This window comes from Podarcis cretensis (assembly GCF_951804945.1).
Source record: "Podarcis cretensis genome assembly, chromosome: 9".
In the NCBI taxonomy this organism is placed as follows: domain Eukaryota; kingdom Metazoa; phylum Chordata; class Lepidosauria; order Squamata; family Lacertidae; genus Podarcis; species Podarcis cretensis.
The window spans coordinates 6,098,170-6,118,867 of NC_137178.1; the positions used below are offsets into that span (position 1 = coordinate 6,098,170).

The following is a 20,698-nucleotide window of genomic DNA, read 5'->3' on the forward strand; positions in this document are numbered from 1 at the left end:
GGTACCACTGTAAATGGTTTTCCCCATTACTTGCTACCAATGATCACTCTTTGCTTCTGGTGTCTCTGAGCTCTTGTGTTCTTCCTTATCTTCTGGAGATGGCTTTGTGACACTGATGCTCACGCGCTCTCTCTCTCAATCATGTGTTTTGCATTACTGGACATATTTCCATTGCCCTTAATCCATCTCAGCCAGGTCAAGGAATAGCAAGGCATTCCCTGCCTCTCTGCTCACGCCCCTGTTGGCTCCACTGGCAAACTCAGCATGCAAAATCCATAAGCGCTACATGGTGCGCACCAAGTTCCGAGAGTCGTGCGACAGCGCCGGAAATCTTGCATTCTCACTGGGCTTTCCTGATGCGGAGCATCAAGCAGGAAGGAAATGTCCGATGTGATGATATTGGGGGCTTTCTGTGCGTTTGGTTCCACCCTGGTTCTCACCCACCCCTCCTTATTTCTGTTTGCAAGGTTGGGAGGCAATTGAAATTATGATTGTGGGAAGATATGGAAGTTATACACAGGTGGAAAGAGGAGAATGTGAGTCTTCAACTTGTTTTAGGTCCCTCAGACCAGAGTCTGGGGGGTAATCTGAATGGACCTGTCAGGGAACTGCCATCAGTGCTGGAGAGAGAGAGCAAAATCCAGAGAGATTCCAGAGAGCGTCCAGGGATCGGGAGAAGCAGCCCATCTTCTGGGAAAGAGAATCAGCGTAGCACCAGTGGAGAAGGGGGGCAGATGGGGGAAGCGGCGAGGCGGTCCCATGACTCCTTGCCTGGGAGCAGCGGGGAGAGTAGGGGTCCTCCGTTGCCCACGCCCTCCTTGCGCAGAAGGCTTTCGCGCAGAGAGAGTAGGAGGAGACTAGGCGTCAAAGAGCCTCTTTGCTGGAAGAAGTTTAAGAAACGCCCACTGACGGATTCTGCCAGCGATTGAGGCAGCCATGGGTGAGTGGCTGACCGGACAGAAAAGGTTCATTCAGGCAACCCAGCCAGGTGTTTGCACCGGCTTACGCACGAGCAACCCCTAGAACCATTACAGGACCTTTCCTTGTTATGTTAACTAGCAGGCTATGATAGGGTTACCAGACGTCCCCGGTTCCCGGGGATAGTCCCCGGATTTGCAAATACGTCCCCGGAGAAATTCCGTCCCCGGAATGTCCCCGGATTTTACTAAATGTCCCCGGGAAATGTGACAGCGGCAGCCTCAGCAGCCTGGATCCAGGCTTCATTGAAAAAAATCTGGTAACCATAGGCTAACTGGATGCAGGAGAGGTGAGTTTAGGGGGGGAGGAAAAGAAGGCAAAAGTTCTCGCCCTCCCCCAGCCAGCCCCCCTCTCCCTCCCACCTGTATGTTTTCCGGCTACCTATGTGTCTCTGGCACTCTTCCCTGGACGCAGCAGCAGCACCAGAACACCAAGAGGAGGAGGCAGTGGCTGCGCTCCTAGCCGCCGGAAACTAAGCCGGGTGGGCTGGAGCCTGCACGCAGTCCAGCTAGGAAGGAATTAGCAGGAAGGACACGATCCTTTCCCTTCTGCTTGCCGTGAGAGCTGGGGATTTCCTTGCTCTTTATTAAGTTTGTCAGCCACCAGTCCCCTTGCTCTGCGCATCTGCTTGCTGCGAGGTGACGCTGCCACGGCCGGCACTGAGCAACGGAAGGGGACAGGATCGTGTCCACCTACTAATTTCTTCCTAGCCGCCGCGGCACCTTGCTGCAAGCAGACACACCGAGCAAGGGGACTGGTGGCGGAGAAACGCAACAAGCAGCAGGGAAATCCGTTGTGTTTAGTGTGTGTGCCTGGTGTGCGTCTTGTTTTGTTGGCGCTGGGTTGTGTGTACGTGTTGTGTGCCTGTGCTTCGCTGAAGGAAAAGGGGAGAGCTCCCCACACCTCGCCTTCAACGCGTCCTGCTCTGTGTGTTTGCACCAGGGCTTCTAGAGAGGAGCAGCGTGCTGCGCTTGGCATCCCGATGCTCATGCTCATCCCTTCCCCTTTATGCCCCTTTCCTCTTTGGGGCACGTCAGCCACACTCGGATTCTTTCGAACGCGCCTGCGCGTTGCTTCTGCTGGATTTAATACGTTGCATGTAAGGGGGCTTTTTTGTTTTTCAATTAACCAAAGCTCAGTTTTAAAGCAAACTTTGATCTGTGGTGTTGATTTTTTTCTTCTTTTTTTTTTATAATAATTTTTATTAATTTTCCACACAAATAATAAAGAACAATATAAAACAGTATAACTTCAAGCTCATCGATTCATGCCCTTTTTTCTTTGACTTCCCCATACCTCCCCAACCCTGCATCCTTATTTAATAATTCTTTAGCAACCCTTAGGTCCATTGTCTTAATTCCCTTTCATCAAAAATTTCTTAAGTTTTTTATTTACTGCTGCAATTCTTTACTTCTTACCCCCTGACATCTTAACATTCCTCAATTTTACAATTATTTTTAAGATATATTTTGAATTTCTTCCAGTCCTCTTCCATTGTCTCTTTCCCCTGGTCCCGGATTCTGCCCGTCATCTCGGCCAGTCCCATAAAGTCGATCACCTTTGTTTGCCATTCTTCCAGAGTAGGTAGTTCTTGCGTCTTCCAATACTTTGCCAGTAGAATTCTTGCTGCTGTAGTGGCATACATAAAGAAAATCCTATCCTTCCTTGGCACCATTTGGCCCACCATGCCCAAGAGGAAAGCCTCTGGTTTCTTAGGAAAAGTCCACTTAAGGACCTTCTTAATTTCATTATAGATCATTTCCCAGAAAGCTTTAACCTTTGGGCAGGTCCACCAAAGGTGGTAGAAAGTGCCTTCAGTCTCATTACATTTCCAACACTTATTATTAGGCAAATGATATATTTTTGCAAGCTTGACTGGGGTCATGTACCATCGGTAGATCATTTTCATAATATTTTCTTTTAAGGCATTACATGCAGTAAATTTAATACCGGTGGTCCATAACTGTTCCCAGTCAGCAAACATAATATCATGACCGATATCTTGTGCCCATTTAATCATAGCTGATTTCACCATTTCATCCTGTGTATTCCATTTTAACAGCAAGTTATACATTTTTGATAAGTTCTTAGTATTGGGTTCCAACAATTCTGTTTCTAGTTTTGACTTCTCTTTCTGAAATCCTATTTTCCTGTCCTGTTTAAACGTCTCATTTATCTGATGGTAATGCAACCAGTCTCGAACCTTGGGCTTTAGTTTCTCATAACTCTGAAGTTTCACCCTTTCACCATCGTATTCTAAAATCTCATGATATTTTGGCCATTTAGAATCCATATTAAGTTTTTTTACTTCCCTAGCTTCCATTGGTGACACCCACCTAGGGGTTTTACTTTCCAACAAATCTTTGTATCTAGTCCAAACGTTATACAATGCTTTCCTTACAATATGGTTTTTAAAGCTTTTATACACCTTTACCTTGTCGTACCATAAGTATGCATGCCAACCAAAACTATTGTCGTACCCTTCCAGATCCAAAATGTCAGTGTTCTCAAGAAGTAGCCAGTGTTTCAACCAGCAGAAAGCTGCTGATTCATAATAGAGTCTTAAGTCCGGCAGGGCAAACCCCCCTCTATCCTTTGCATCAGTTAAAATCTTAAATTTAATTCTGGGCTTTTTGCCCTGCCAGACAAATTTTGATATGTCTTTCTGCCACTTCTTGAAACAGTCCATCTTGTCCACAATCTGCAACGTCTGGAATAAGAACAGCATTCTAGGCAATACATTCATCTTAATAGTAGCAATTCGGCCTAACAAGGAAAGTTTCAACCTTGACCATATTTCCAGATCCTTTTTAACTTCTGACCAACATTTTTCATAATTATCCTTAAATAAGTTCACATTCTTGGATGTTAAGTTTACCCCCAGGTATTTTACCCTTTTTGTTATTTCCAAGCCTGTTTCATTCTGAAAATTCTCTCTTTCTTCCATTGTTAAATTTTTTTCCAACACTTTCGTTTTTTGTCTATTCAATTTAAAACCTGCTACTCGACCAAATATATCAATTAGTTCTAATACTCTTTTAGTACTAGTGTCTGGCTGTTGCAAAGTCAATACCAGATCGTCTGCAAATGCTCTTAATTTGTAATGTCTAACTCCGACCTGAACTCCTTTAACCAACTGGTCCTTTCTGATCATGTTTAACAAAACCTCCAGGACTGATATAAAAAGCAAAGGGGATATTGGGCAACCCTGTCGTGTACCTTTCTCTATAGGTATTTCTTCTGTTACCACGTTATTTACAATTAATTTGGCCTTTTGTTGAGAATATATTGCACCTATACCGTTTTCAAAACCTTGGCCTACCCCCATCCCTTGGAGATTCTTTTTCATAAAGGTCCAACAAATGTTGTCAAAGGCTTTCTCCGCGTCCACAAAAATCAAAACTGCTTTCCTGTTAATATCAACGTCCAGCAGCTCCAAAATGTCTATAATGTTTCTCACATTGTCTGACATATGTCTACCTGGGAGAAAGCCTGTTTGGTCCTTATGAATCTCTTCTGCTAACACTCTTTTCAATCTTTTTGCCAAAATGTCTGCAAAAATTTTGTAATCCACGATTTTTTTTTTCTTAATTTTTAAAAATAACTTTTGTTCTCTCTTTTTTTAAAAAAAAAATAATAATCAATTTTATTTATTTATTTATTTATTTATTTATTTATTTATTTATTTATTTATAAAAAGTGTCCCTGGATTTATTGAAAAAAATCTGGTGTTTAACTTTATGGTGTTTTGTGGAGTGTCTTTGTGCATTATTTTACATTGGTAGTAACAGCAAAACTTCTACATTTTAAATGCCTTACCCCCACTTTAAGTCACTCACGACTTCTTTTTTTAAGCAGAGGAAAAGCGCAAAACATACAAGGAGATAAATCCAGTTGCTCCATAGCTTGTGAACTTGTAGTGTTGAGTGTACGGTGTCTGCAGAATTTTAATTTTTAAAATGAAATTTGCTCAGTTGAAAAGAGCAAAGAAGTTTGGGCAGCTCCAAGGTGTTGTTACTACGTTCGCTCCCCTGACTTCAGGTTGCAGGATGTTTCGGAAGTCGGCTGGGTCGTTTGGAAGTCTGGACATACAAGCCCTCCATTCTTATATGAAACTTCTTTTATACAATGGGCTCCTTCTAGGCTTGTCGCCGTTTTCCAGAACTGCACTGCAAATTTCGGAGAAGTGCGAATTTTGAAGGACCTAGCTAGGTTTCCGTGTGTGTGTTGCTTCTGTGATTGCAAACACAGCCAGATTTCCTACTCATCCCTACCCTTAGATGACCGTAATCGACTCTGCCCTACATTGGCACCCTGCAAGGGAAAATCAGCAGGAGAGGGCAAGTGCTCTCGCAAGGAAGCTTATCTGCTGATACTGATCATCTCACCAGGGAGCTGCAAGCTTCTTAGGGATGCCGGAGTTTTTCTGGACACCGTTGGAAAGCCGTCAGTGTGCATGAGTTCCATCCCTTGTGCAAAAACGAAGGCGCAAAGCCAGGGCTGCAACGTTGAACGTATTAATGGTTAGATCAGGGGTTGTCAACTTGCTCCCTACCTCCCACTAGTGGGCGTTTCAGGATCCTAGGGGGCAGTTGGGGGTTCTACGGCACAAGTTGATTTTACCATCAAGAAAGATGCATTAGTGGGCGATAGGTATAAAAAGGTTGACTACCCCTGGGTTAGATTGACGCCAGGGCTCGGTGACTCTGTCAGTTTTGGTTTCTATGTTTCACATTCTTCTAGTCTTAAATTTAGTTCTCCACATTTCCACATCACTGTGGATTTTTATTTTTATTTCAAAAAAAAGACATTCACCAGTGAATTTCTCCCAATATACACATTGCCGTGCAATTTTTCTTCAGATGCTCATTTTTGGCCACCTCATGAGAAGAGAAGACTCCCTGGAAAAGACCCTGATGTTGGGAAAGATGGAGGACACGAGGAGAAGGGGACGACAGAGGACGAGATGGTTGGACAGTGTTCTCGAAGCTACCAGCATGAGTTTGACCAAACTGCGGGAGGCAGTGGAAGACAGGAGTGCCTGGCGTGCTCTGGTCCAGGGGGTCACGAAGAGTCAGACACGACTAAACGACTAAATAACAACAACGCTCATATAATACAATTTTAGCTTGGGTTTTAACCGCTGTGTGCATAAAATGCAGTTTATTCGTTCGGATGCATTTTTGCACAACTGATGTCAGAAGCCACAGTCAAGCGTAGGTGAGCAATAATAAAAAAGCACTCTTTATTCAAAGCAACCAAAACAGCACAGGCCTAGCCTCACAGCAACTCTTCCCACTGGGTCTTGCCCCAAGGAGGCAGTTGCGTGGATTGAAGGTCCCCACACCTAGAGATCCCCTTATGCAGGGATCAATTGACATTTGGGACATGGATTTGGGTCGGGAGGGGATTGGAGCTTTGGGGGCCTTTGGATTTGGAGGAACCTTGAAACAAGATTTGAAATATTTTATGGATCCTCGTTTTAACTATGGAAATCTGGTTGACCTGTCGAGATGGAATAAAAGTGCTGTTGGGTCGGAGCTTCGCCGAGATCTGCTCTCTTGGCAGAAGGGATGTGGAGAAGAGATAAGAGCCTCGGACATAAGATCTCCAGGTTGATGGACTATATGGAGTTGACGGAAAGGACTGGCAGAGGCCGAGACCAGGAAGAGGAGACGGTGAAGAAGATTGGAAAATTTAAAGTCTATATAGGGAAATTTTGTAAAATTTAATGAGGGATAGAAAAATCTTGGAATGGAATTTTTTTTGGCCTTAGTGGAAATGTTTTAAGAGGTTAAGTGTAAATAGGTATATTAGATTTAATGGGGAATAAGATTAAAAATATTTTAAGATAAAGGATTTGCTGAGATAACGTATAGAAGTGGAATACAAGGAGGGAGGTGAGAGGAGGTCAATGAAACAAGGAAATGAAAGATAGATTATGGTAAAGGTATGATGTGTGTTTTTAAATTGTTTTTGTTTTGTTTTGTATAGTTTATGGTGTTTAGATGTTAAGGTTGTGTTTTGTATTGTCTATATTGTATTGTTTCTTTTGTTTCTTCTTTTTCTTCTTTTTGTAAGTTTTAAAAGTAATAAATATCATTTTAAAAAAAAATGAAGGTCCCCACACCTTTCTACCACTCTCTAAGGCCCCCCCATTTCCTTCCCCAGCAGCCTAAGTCTTGTATCTCTTTGCTCCGCCCTTTTCATACCTCTTTGGGTTCTGGGACACCAAGGGGGAGGGAGCTGGTCGCAGCAGGAGGGGGAGACTGTTGGAACACGCCTGGGGGGCACACGCAGCCCCCGGAATGAGACAGACCTCTCCGGGTGTCTTTCTGGTGAAGCGCAGCCCGGGACGTTCACAAATCAGTCCCAGTGTGCACCAGTGACACATATCTAAAGACATGTGCACACTCTATCAGCAGAGTATAGCAGAAATGATTGTGGAGTGTGAGTGTAGCATTCTAAGTGTATATATATTTTTAAGTGATATATACAGGACAAAGCAGCCATGGCGTCCTCTCACTTCTTCTCCAAGAGAGAGAGAGAGAGGACTGACTTCCGTTCTCAGACTTTCCAAGCCTAGAAAGTAAACACAGAACAAACCCCTGTGTTGCAAACTTAACACAACAAACAATACAAGTAACACAAAGACCAATATACTCGATGGCACTGCAATTCTTTTTGCATAATATACATGATTTAGTGCAACAAAAACAAAATGTGTACACTTGTAAATTCTCTATTTGAAATCAAATGAACACACATCTGTCAATCTTTGAAAGTTCGTATAATAAGTCTATGGTTGAAACAAAGTAATAGATGCTATCCTGTGGGCTAAGCGGTAAAACTTTTTTTTTTTAACATATTCTCATGACCACTGTTCCTTGTGCATTTTTCCAATCTATGGGTTGTGCTGAAGAAGATTCCTGCGAAACAGTCAGATTATCCGGGATCACTGTCCTACGTTGTGATTCACTTACTACTTCGGCACCATGAACGCCTAAAAAAAGTTTTACTGTCCTGTGGGGAGTCTTAAAATGGGCATCCGGACTCTGGCGCTCTGGTACGAAATTAAGCCTCGAGACTCGAGTTCTCCAGCAGGTACCTTTTGGTTAACTGTGGGCTGCCGGCGGATGTTAACATTGAGCTAGTTTCCGTGGGTGATCAAAAGATTGCCTCCTGCCCAAGTTTAATAGGTCAGCTAGTATCCCCAGTGCAGGGAAGCCCTTTCCGAAAGGAGAAAGCCCTTTGCTTCTTGCACTGAGTGCTGTGTGCCCAAGCTAGCTTGGTGCAAATGTGGAGATCTTGGGATGGAGGAGGGAAGGAAAACAGAAAGCCCCAGGCCCTCCCATCTTAGTGTGCCAGGCATTATCGAGCAGGCATTTAGAAGGTGCCAGGTTCCAGTGGCACAGCACAGAGGCAGTTGCCCCGGGGCACAAAATTGTTAGGGGCACAAAATTTCAACATCCGGTGTTGCTTCAGAACAGCTGCTCACTTCCAATGCTGGGCTCTGTTGAAAATGGTTTCTCCCTGAGAACCGGGGAAAACTTTCCGAAAGGCAGAGCTGTTTGACAGTAGAACGGTCTCCCACGAGAGGTGGTGGGCTCTCCTTCAGAGATTTTTAAGCAGAGGTTGGGTGGCCATTTGCCATGGCTGGTGTAGAGTTGGAGGTTTAGCTGAGATTCCTGCATTTCAGGGGGTTGGGCTAGATCAGTGTTTCCCAACCTTTTTTGGGCAAAGGCACACTTGTTTCATGAAAAAAATCTCGAGGCACACCACCATTAGAAAATGTTTAAAAAATTAACTCTGTGCCTATATTGACTATATATAAAGTAACTCTCTTTAATAGGAATCAAATAAACACAAAGAAAGTATTTTATAATTACTTTATTATGAAATAGTAAGTAAACAGAAATATGAAAAATTATAAAATACTTTATTCAGTGCGCCTTTTGTCCCTCTCCTCGAAATGCTCCAACTCAATGTTCCTCCGCGGGCTGCCCGTTGGAGAGCCGTGTCGCCCACACCGCAGCCCAATACAATATGAACCCTCCCCTCGCAAGCGGCAACCCCTCCACACTCCCCACCTTAAGCCTCCACACGCGCCCTGCCCAAAGAGATGCCCGCCCGCGCGCGAGGGGATCCTTTACCTCAGCATCCCGCCAAAAAAAAAAAAAAAAAAGGGCGGGAGACTGCGGTCCCTCAGAGGCTGGGCGTTAGGAAGAAGCAGCCGCCTTCATCCAAGCAGGAGCAGCAGCAGCTGTAGCTGTAGTAGCGCCAAGCTGTGCCGGGGACTCCGTGCCCATGAGGGGAGGGAGGGGAGAGAGAGGAGAGGCAGCAGGTCGCCCTCTTAAGTCACGCGCGCGCAGGCACCACCACGCATCCCTTGCGCCCTCTCGCAGAGCCCCTGCTCAGCACCTCCCGCCTCGGGGACGCCTGTCATGAGCCGCTGAGAGGCCGCCAAGCCTCCAGGCTGCTCCCATTCAGCCTTAGGCGCGCGCCCGCCTCGGGGAAAGCGGTGCTGGGAGGCGGAGAGAGAGAGAGAGAGGACGCCGCTGGCCGCGTCCCACCCTCAGTCAGTCGGCTCGGAGCTACTGAGGAGAGGGAGGTGGGGACGACGGCGCGTCTGTTCCGCTCAGGGCCAGCGCGCCCCCGCCCCCCTCTCCAGAATCCCCAACTAAATACGATGCACTAAGGGAGGGGGGAGAACCCACCCACAAAGAGGACGCCTTTCTGCAGGGCGCCTAAGGCCTCTCGCCGCCCGACTCGCCCGCCTCCCTCCCACGGCACACCAGGCAACGTCTCGCGGCACACTAGTGTGCCGCGGAACACCGGTTGGGAAACACTGGGCTAGATGACCCTCGTGGTCCCCTCCAACTCTACAATTCTATGATTCTAAGCTTCTCTGAATACACATGTGCAGTATATACATGACCCTCAATGAATACAAGATTTAATTTAAAACTGGTTAATCGAGATTCAAAATGACCTGAACAGATTGGGGAACGAGGCCCAAACTAACCAAATGAATTTCAAATGTAAGGCAGGCATAATCAGATGCACAAATGTAACATAGGGGACGCCTGGCTTGCCAGTAGTTTGTGTGAAAGGGATCTAGGGGTCTTGGTGGACCACAAGCTGAAGATGAGTCAACAGGGTGATGCAGCAACAACAAAAAAAGCTACTGCTATTCTAGGCTGCATCAACACAAGTCTGGTGTCCAGAACAAGGTTAGTAATAGTCCTGCTGTATTCTGCCTTAGTCAGACCACACCTGGAATGCTGTGTCTAGTTCTGGGCGCCACAGTTTAAGGAGGAGGTGCAGAGGAGAGCAACCAAGATCAGTGTTTTTCAACCACTGTTCCGCGGCACACTAGTGTGCCGCAAGATGTTGCCTGGTGTGCCATGGGAAAAATTGAAAAATTCAAAAGATTTAAAAATAAAGTATTTTATAATTTTTCATATTTCTGTTTACTTACTATTTCATAATAAAGTAATTATAAAATACTTTCTTTGTGTTTATTTGATTCCTATTCAAGAGAATTACTTTATATATAGTCAATATAGGCACAGAGTTAATTTTTTTTTAACATTTTCTAATGGTGGTGTGCCTCGTGATTTTTTTCATGAAACAAGTGTGCCTTTGCCAAAAAAGGTTGAACAACACTGACCAAGATGATCAAGGGTCTGGAAACCAAGCCTTATGAGGAACGGTTGAAGGAATTGGATATATTTAGCCTTGAAAAGAGGAGACTGAGAGGAGATATGAGAGCCATCTTTGAATATCTCAAGGGCTGTCACATGGAAGATGGAGCGAACTTGTTTTCTCCTGCTCTAGAGGGTAGGACTCAAACCAATGGCTTCAAGTTACAAGAAAGGAGATTTCAAAATCAGGAATAACTTTCTGACATTAAGAGCTGTTTGACAGTGGAATGGTCTCCCTCAGAAAGTGGGGGACTCTCCTTTGTTTGATGTTTTCAAGCAGAGGTTGGATGGCCATCTGTCATGGATGCTTGAGCTGAGATTCCTGCATTGCCAGGGGGTTGGGCTAGATGACTTTTGGGTCTTTTCCAACTCCAAGATTCTATGATTCGAATATATTGGTCTTCCTCATTGATTTTGATGGGCAGCTCTTACTTCAAACCTAGCAGACCATTTAAAAAAAAAAGAGCAGAATGGATAAAAATACTTATGGAATATGCAGAAATGGCAAAACTCAGGGGAAGAATAAGAAATCAAGATAAACTTTTTATAAAAGGATGAAAATGCTTTATTGAATATTTACAGATAATTTGCAAACAGATAAGAACATTGGCAGGACTATTGTAATAACCTGCAGTTTTATAAGGGTATAGATTTAAAGTAGACAGACAAATGAGCAAATTAAGTTAATTTGGATATGCAGAAGATATTAAAAATAAATTTAAGGAACCGCAGAAAGAGGGGGAAGGAAGTCAAGGGTTTTTTTACCCTTTTTTAATTTATTTATTATTAATGTTGCAATACATATACATATAGCAGTTCGAAAGCACCTCCGGGTGCAAGTAGATAAATAGGGACCGCTTACCAGCGGGAAGGTAAACGGCGTTTCCGTGTGCGGCTCTGGCTCTGGCTCTGGCTCTGGCCAGAGCAGCGATGTCACGCTGGCCACGTGACCCGGAAGTGTCTCCGGACAGCGCTGGCCCCTGGCCTCTTAAGTGAGATGGGCGCACAACCCCAGAGTCTGTCAAGACTGGCCCGTACGGGCAGGGGTACCTTTACCTTTACCTTTTACATATATGAAATCTTTACATATTGATACATAAACATTACATTCGTAAATTCACATTTTCACATTTCATTATGTACCAACATTTATTCATTTCTTATTTCTTGCCCTGTGTCTTCCCTCCACCTATACATGACTTCCTTGTTATTATTTTGTAACTTTATTATTGAGATTGTAATTTTGTATCTTAATAATTAAACATTCAATCTTATATATCTGCTTAGCTTAGCTTAACTTAATTTGGTGGAAAGTCAAGTTTTGAAATGTTAAAATGATTGTAAAATTAGTGACATGTATAAACCTGAAAAACAAAAATAATTTTAAAAAATAAAATAAACTAAAAAGGGAAAACATCACCCATCCAGACAGTAAGGTGGTTCAGTTCACCCTATTTATATTGGTGTATTTCTTCCTTCACCTTTTTATCTCCAATTCTCTCCACCACCACCTGGTTGCCATTTCCCGTCCCCACAGTCAGTCAGTATTCTGAGGGCATTGAGCCTCCTCCCGCTGTTTTTGTCCTTACAACAATCCTGCGAGGTAGGTTAGGCTGGTCCATGGTCACCAGGTAAGCTTTGTGGCTGAGTGAAGGTTCGAGTCTGGATTTCCCCCACATGCCATGCTGTCCAGGGCTGATGAGAGTTGTAGCCCAAAACATCTGGAAGGCCCCACTTTGGATAGACAAATAATCTGACTTTTTACAAGGCCATTTCCTATGTTCCTGAGATGTAATTGCAGTACCTGGTTTCTTCTGAATAGGTTATATTTTGCTGTGTTTGTTGTAACGAGGATATAAATACGTACGATCACATTGTGTCATATTGTTGTTGTTTAGTTGTGTCCGACTCTTCGTGACCCCCTGGACCAGAGCACACCAGGCACTCCTGTCTTCCACTGCCTCCCGCAGTTTGGTCAAATTCATGCTGGTAGCTTCAAGAACACTGTCCCACCATCTCGTCCTCTGTCATCCCCTTCTCCTTGTGCCCTCCATCTTTCCCAACATCAGAGTCTTTTCCAGGGAGTCTTTTCTTCTTATGAGGTGGCCAAAGTCTTGGAGCCTCAGCTTCAGGATCTGTCCTTCCAGTGAGCACTCAGGGCTGATTTCCTTCAGAATGGATCGGTTTGATCTTCTTGCAGTCCATGGGACTCTCAAGAGTCTCCTCCAGCACCAGAATTCAAAAGCATCCATTCTTCGGCTATCAGCCTTCTTTATGGTCCAGCTCTCACTTCCATACATCACTACTGGGAAACCAGAGCTTTAACTATACGGACCTTTGTTGGCAAGCTGATGTCTCTGCTTTTTAAGATGCTGTCTAGGTTTGACATTGCTTTTCTTTGTGTCTTAGAGCTGAGAACAAAAAACAAAATGTGTTTATTGGGGTCATCTAGTCCAACACCCCGCAATGCAGAATTTTTCACCCAGCTCGTGGCTCGAACCCACAACCCTGGAAAATGAAGAGTCTATCCCAGCCAAAGAAAGAAAGAAAAATAAAATCCGGGAGGTTTGCCTCTGTTCTCACCGACCTCAGTTCAAGCAGTTTTCATTTCATCTCACTTTTAATTTGTATAACTCCTTTCTATATTATTGTACACAAGGCGGTTTGCAAGCTGAAGAAATAAAAAAATGGACAGCAAAGATCACACAATCTGATCCAGTACAAAAAGTCATAATAAAAACAATTTATATCAAATAAAGCAATATTCAGTAATTGATTAGAGTCTAATAGTAAGCAGCAAAGTTAAATATCAGCAAATAATAATTAAACCGTTTACACTTAATCATTACAATAAAGAATTACTGAACGATAATCAATAAAAATAATGGAAAGTCATTCATAAAATACCACCAAACGTACAAAACCACATCAAAGGATCAAACTGAAAAACAAGGACACACAATAATTATACAATTATTTTTTTTTTAAAAAAAAATATCCCTGAACGCCTCTTCTTTCTTCCCAGCTGCTTTTGCTGTTCTCAAAGTTGGTAGAGCCTGCGACTCTTAATCTCAGAGTTGTGGGTTCGAGAACCAACGCTGGACAAAAATAAATAAATCATGCATTGCAAGGGGTTGGACTAGATGGCCCTTGTGGTCCCTCGCAGCTCCATAATTCTACGATTCTGTTCCTAAAGTTTACTAAGGCAGCTCAGGGCAAGTTGCCGTCTCGCCTGGGAAGAGTTAATGGAACTTGGCAGGTGAGTGCTTCCTGGTATCGGCCAATCGGAGGGAACAAAGGTTGGCAACAGGTGATGGGTTTGTTTGCGGCAGGTATTAATTTTAGTTTTTTCTCCAGAAGTCCCTGCAGGCGAGGAAGCAGCTTAGAGCCCAGCGAGGGCCAGGATCCAGAGGGAGCATGGGAGCCAGCCTCTCCTGGAGCGTGGAGGTAAATGACCTGAGGAATTCCTGGTTTTAAAAAAGACTCCTTTAAAAAAAAAGAAAAGAAGGAAACTTTGCTTCCCGCCCACCTCCCTTTGCAGGGTAACCTGAAACTCCCCTCTTTTGAATAAGGCAGGACCTGCCCAGGCTGGGCAGACAAGCTGAGAAGCCAGCTCTGTCCTTGCTGGCTGAGGAAGGAGGCTGCAGACAGGTGGGTTTCTGTCCGCAGGTGCAGAGCAGACATTCTGTTGCTGCTGCATTAGAATTTGAGCTGGAATCTCTGACCCTTTCCCTTCCTTTTCCCACTGGAATTGCGTTTTTGCGGTTTGTTTCCAAGCCCCTCCACTGATAGGTTTGGAGCGCGGAGGGGGAAATCTCAGACACAGTGGCCCTCGAGATATCTCCGTCTGGCCCCCGGGGACTCTCCCCAGGTCATACGCCCTCCTCCTGAGCAGCAGCCCTTTTACCAACTATGCTTTGCACCCTCCTCGATTCATGGAATCAGAAGGGGCCACGAGGGTCGTCTAGTCCAACCCCTGCAATGCGGGAGTCTTTTGCCCAACGTGGGGCTCGAACCCATGAACCTGAAATTAAGAGTCTCACGCTCTGCCGACTGTGTTTTTTGCATGTCTGGAATATGGCAATGCCTTTTGCTTGCTTGGATAGAGGACAGAGGGCTGGGGGTGAGTGAAGGTGTAGCAACAAACCTAGTGTATAGTGGCGAAATTCGCACCCACTTTTTCTCTGGCAGCTCCCACTGCTGGAATGTGGCCCCCAGAAGGTTGCTAAGAATGGGAAGTGGCCCTTGAGCTGGAAAAGTGTTCCTGTCTCAGTTTTAGAGTATCAGGATCATGTTGCTTTGACATCTGTAAGCTTCTTCCAGCAGCCCTTTCGTGGGGGGGAATACTTTTTAAAAATGTAATAATAAATACAAGCCGTCGCCAGGGCTGTCTGCCCTGATCTGCTGCTTTTCCTGCAGAAAATCTCACCCGCCTCCTTTTTGCACCCAGAGGTGCTGTTTGCAGCAAATGTGTTTGGGGAGTTTGCACCTTCTCTTGAGTAAGTAAGTGGCTTTGCACGATTTCTCCTTGCTCATCTGACACTCTGCTTTTCATTCCTTTGCTCAGAGCAGATTGCAGGGCTAGACTTTGCCCCCTCGGCATCTAATAAGGCCGGGTTCGAGTTCTGGCAGGGGTGATATAGCCTCTGCCTTGTGAGTAGGGTTGCTGGGTTCGTTCTCTCGCAGAACTCCCAGGTCTTTGAAAACTGCATGGCAGGTTTGGACTGAGCAAGCGAAGCGGTTGCTGTCATGGTGTGCCTGTTGTCCTGCCTAACCTCTGCTTGTTGTGGAGCAGTTAAAGGCATGGGAGTTCTGCTTCCCCTGAGAAGCTGGCAACCCAACCCTCCCATTTGTGAGAATTGGGGTCTGAGAATCAGGGGACCCCCCCCCCTTAAACTTTGCCTGCATGCTAGCACAAGCAAATTGTCGAGAGCTGCCACTGGCACAGTTGTTGGCAGATTCACACATACACACTTCACCAGTGTTCGTTCCAACGCTTGAGATTCCTGCCATCATTCCTGCCCCCCATTACTTGTGGGGGGAGTTCTTTTGAGATTGTGGGATGTGTTTGGCCCAAGCTGCACATCTGTTAAGTTTGGGCTTGGATTCCCTTAAAAGCTGCTGGAAAGATCTGTTTTGACTTCCGAAGGCAGAAATTTTTTTAAAGGGGCTTGATGAGGCTCTGTGTTCAAGAGACTGCCTTTGAAAAGCGTTCAGAAACATTAGCTAGTCCAGAGCATGGTGGCAACTGGAATTGGCTGCACCCATTTTTCAAAGGGTTATACTGGCTTCAATTTAGCTTTCAAGATTCGGTATTTAAATCCCAGTACGGCCTGGGACCGGGATACCTGTACAGTGGTGCCCCGCAAGACGAACGCCTCGCAAGACGGAAAACCCGCTAGACGAAAGCGTTATCTGTTTTGGAGGTGCTTCGCAAAACGAATTTCCCTATGGGCTTGCTTCGCAAGACGAAAATGTCTTGCGAGTTCCTGCAGGTTTTTTTCCCTTCCCCCCCATTTTTCTAAGCCGCTAAGCTGATCCGATAAGCCGATAAGCCGCTAAAAGTCGCTAAAAGCCACTAAGCCGCTAATAGTGCTAATCCGCTAAGCCGCTAATGGGCTTGCTTTGCAAGACGAAAAAGCCGCTAGACGAAGACAATCGCGGAACGGATTAATTTCGTCTTGCGAGGCACCACTGTATAGGGAAGTTTTTAATGTTTGATGTGTTTCTCTGTTTGATGTTTTAATTTGTTGGAAGCCGCCCAGAGTGGCAGAGTGGCTGCGGTAACCCACTCAGATCCAGCAGGGTTCAACTTATATCCTTACGTTACTATTTTAGGAGACTCGTTTATTTTGATTTTTAAGGACCCTTAGATAGCCCTTTGCAGATAAATCTGCACTTTTTGAGGAGGGAGAGTGTATTTGCAGTTCTGTATGGTTGCGTCGCGAACATGGAACGGGGCTATTTGAGGGGCACCGCTTGTTTGAAAGGGTGGTTGGTTCTGGGGACGAAACTGCTTCTGTGGCTTTGGAGTGGAATAATTGGTCAGCTTTGCTTATACCCCATAGAATACCTTTGCTTAGAAGGAGAGCTATTCCCAGGGGGAATGGTGCAACGAGATAAACAATTGCATCAGGAGCAATGATGGGTTGTGTACAAAACAGAGGAAAGGTATTTTTGCTACTGGAGCAGAACAGATGCTCATGGGGCCTGCAGAACAACCCAGGTTCGACTTCAATCCCCAGATCCTCACAGTGTCCCTGTTTTCCAGGGACAGTCCTGGATTTCCAGAAGCCATCTTGGTTTCTGATTTGATTCCGGAATGTCCTGCTTTTCCTTGTTGTTGTTGTTTAGTCGTTTAGTCGTGTCCGACTCTTCGTGACCCCGTGGACCAGAGCACGCCAGGCATTCCTGTCTTCCACTGCCTCCCACAGTTTGGTCAAACTTATGTTAGTATCTTTGAGAACACTGTCCCACCATCTCGTCCTCTGTCGTTCCCTTCTCCTTGTGCCCTCCATCTTTCCCAACATCAGGGTCTTTTCCAGGGAGTCTTCTCTTCTCATGAGGTGACCAAAGTATTGGAGCCTCAGCTTCAGGATCTGTCCTTCCAGTGAGCACTCAGGGCTGATTTCCTTCAGAATGGATTGGTTTGATCTTCTTGCAGTCCATAGGACTCTCAAGAGTCTCCTCCAGCACCATAATTCAAAAGCATCAATTCTTCGGCGATCAGCCTTCTTTATGGTCCAGCTCTCACTTCCATATATCACTACTGGGAAAACCATAGCTTTGACTATACGGACCTTTGTCGGCAAGGTGGTGTCTCTGCTTTTTAAGATGCTGTCTAGGTTTGTCATTGCTTTCCTCCCAAGAAGCAGGTGTCTTTTAATTTTGTGACTGCTGTCACCATCTGCAGTGATCGTGGAGCCCAAGAAAGTAAAATCTCTCACTGCTTTTCCTTAGAATGCCCCTATCTTCATCAGAGAAATGTTGGAGGGGATGTCTTTATTTTCATTGGAGAAATGTTGGTGGGTATGCAATCCTTGGTAGCTTCAGTTGGAAGGATTAGAGAATGACCTCCGTGAGACCCTAGGGAATTGCTGCCAGTCTGAGTAGACAAGATTGGATCCAGTAGGGACTGGTGCCCAATGCAACTGGTGGGCAAGGATACCAACAGAAGTTGGAGCCAGAGCCATTGGCAGGCAGAGTTGCCTGGCGTCACACAGTTGGGAGCGGACTGAGGTTTGTGGGGCAGCAAGCAGTTCAACCTAATGGACCAGCCTCCATGGATAGGATTAGAATTAGGAGTGGGGAAACTTTGGCCCTCCAGATGTTGAACTACAACTCCCATGCACCCTGGGAGCCTGGCTTGCTGGGGCTGAGATGGGCAAATAATCTGACCAGCCGTAGTGGCAGTTTTCTGTGTCTCTTAATCCACCATCGTTTACCATCTCAGAGATGGCTCAGAGCTCAGCAGCAGCTCTCATAAAATCCCAGGTTCGAACCCAAGCCTCCCCAGATGAGCAAAAAAAAAGATCTCAAGAAGCAGGATATTTGCAAGAGACTTTGGCTGGCGAGATTTCTCGCAGTGCTGGGCTGGAACTGCCAGGCTGTTAAGGCAGCTTTGCATTTATGCAAATAGATGTGTACGGCAACGATATTCAAGAGATTGTGCCGCACTCCTTGGCTTTCGTTTGCAAAATTCTGCCAGGAGCCTGATTTGCATGGTAAAATAAGGACATGAATGCCGACTTGCTCAGTTTGCATAACGGGTTCAGGTTGCAGGCTGTGATTTTAATAATAATAATAATAATAATAATAATAATAATAATAGTTGCTTGGTTTATTTATCTTATTTATTTATTTTACACCCTGAAAATGCAGAAATCTCTGAACATAATAACCAAGTATAAAGGTAAAGGGACCCCTGACCATTAGGTCCAGTCGTGGCCGACTCTAGGGTTGTGGTACTCATCTTGCTTTATTGGCTGAGGGAGCCGGCGTATAGCTTCCGGGTCATGTGGCCAGCATGACTAAGCTGCTTCTGGGGAACCAGAGCAGCGCACGGAAACGCTGTTTACCTTCCCGCCGGAGCGGTCCCTATTTATCTACTTGCACTTTGACGTGCTTTCGAACTGCTAGGTTGGCAGGAGCAGGGACCGAGGAACAGGAGCTCCCCCGGCCGTGGGGATTCGAACTGCCAACCTTCTGATCGGCAAGTCCTAGGCTCTGTGGTTTAACCCACAGCGCCACCCGCATCCCTATAAGTTATCAAGGCTCGTGCTAGTCATTGTTGGCACCCGTCTGTCTCGAGAAACAATGGAGTGTGCCTCAAGGGGTGAAGCCAAACCAGAGAAGCTTTTGGGGCTGATGGGAATTATAGTCCAAAAGAAGCTGGAGGGCACCAGCTGAGCGAAGGCTGCCTTAAAAATCATGGCTTTCAAACTGGTTTCAAGGCCTGACACTTGCAGTTTCTGGCTGAATCCCCACCAATGAATAACTAGTGTTTTTGGACCCTCCCACGCCGAATTTCTTTTGCCAGTAGCATACCAGGAGGTGAGAGGTGCAACGCTGCGGTTCAGCCTCTTTATGCCAAGTTAATAGCAAATCCGTAATGCGTTCGCTGTCCAGGGTCGCTGGGGCTACTGTGGGGAGATGTGACCTTCTTACATTAGGTATGATTTGCAAATAAACTGCTCCCTGCTGCAAGACCCTGGGCGTTTGGGTGTGGGTATTCTCCTTGCCCTTTGTTTTTTAAGCAGGTGCAATCAGATTGTGTCCCAAAGAGCTATTTGTGTTCTTATATATTTGACCATCCCCCAGAAGCGCAAGGGTGGAGCAAAGCTCGACAAGGAAATTGGCGTTTGCCGTGGAGGCAGGTATGTGTGACGAATGAAAGTGGAACGGGAGCCAGGCTCACCTACCAGGTACCAAAGTTAAAAAAATACAAATCCGTCTTTGGTGGAACACTCTGTATTCCTCCTGTTTACAGCCCTTCTGGAGGGAAAGATACGCTTGGAAACGCATGGGCAACATCAGCTGGAATATTGGAATCCAGCCAGTTGAATACATTTTCCACCCAGGAAGGACTTTGTTGTCCTGCACAGTTTCCTGGTGCTTCCTGGGACTAGGAAAACCGGAGTAAATTTTACAAACTAGTTATAAGGCCCACCACAAAATATTCTACCTGACCACCCAATATTCTTTGGCTATTGAGCATGTTAAGATTACCCTGGACTTTTTTGGAGCGGGGCGTGAATAAATTCTTTTTCAATTGCACTTAGCAAACTTGGGTATTCCCCTTATACTAATAATTTCCTTTCATTTCTGACTAACCCTGTTCTGCCTTCATATCTGCTGGCCCGTCAGTACCTGCGTTCGAAGGATTCACTGCAGAATAAATGATGAGGAATTGTGCAGATCAGTTTGTGATACTGGCTGCTTTTGTTTCCAATGTTCAAATTCGGTTTGTGGCTTGGGAAACAGCTTTGACTAGTCAGCTAAACCAGGTGAGGGTAGACAATGGATCTCAAACCCCCGGTGAGTTAGGGACTTCTCTTGCAAGCAAAGACAGGCTCTGGCGAATTGAGCGGACGAAGAAGAAGAAAAGTTTGGATTTGATATCCCGCTTTATCACTACCCGAAGGAGTCTCAAAACGGCTAGCAATCTCCTTTCCCTTCCTCCCCCACAACAAACACTCTGTGAGGTGAGTGGGGCTGAGAGACTTCAGAGAAGTGTGACTGGCCTAAGGTCACCCAGCAGCTGCATGTAGAGGAGCAGGGAAGCAAACCCGGTTCACCAGATTACGAGTCTACCGCTCTTATCCACTACACCACACTGGCTCTCCAGTGGGCCCATTGGTCACAAAGATGGTTTCTGGATGTGATGTAGAGGGGGCAGAGGGGGCTTGTGAGCCTGGGGAGGGAGCCCATCTAGGAGAATAGAAACTCTGATCCTAAACCTCCTCTCTCGTGCAAGATATATTGGGGAGCAGAAAAGGCTCAGGAGTAAACCC

At 45.5% G+C, this 20,698-nt stretch overlaps 1 protein-coding gene across 6 annotated transcripts in view; it reads left to right on the forward strand.

Annotated features, from left to right (window-relative positions):
- Positions 1-20,698, forward strand: part of LZTS3 (leucine zipper tumor suppressor family member 3) — a 77,326-nt gene that overhangs the window by 30,252 nt on the left and 26,376 nt on the right. Inside the window, exon 1 of one of the 6 annotated variants that reach the window (XM_079990865.1) lies at positions 14,035-14,132. The exons of 3 other annotated variants lie outside the window; for them this stretch is intronic. The gene's annotated coding sequence lies outside the window, so the exon portion shown is untranslated. Of the gene's footprint in view, positions 1-14,034; positions 14,133-14,159; positions 14,337-20,698 lie in introns of those variants that run through there. 2 more of the 6 variants (XM_079990868.1, XM_079990866.1) reach the window with 2 other exon arrangements.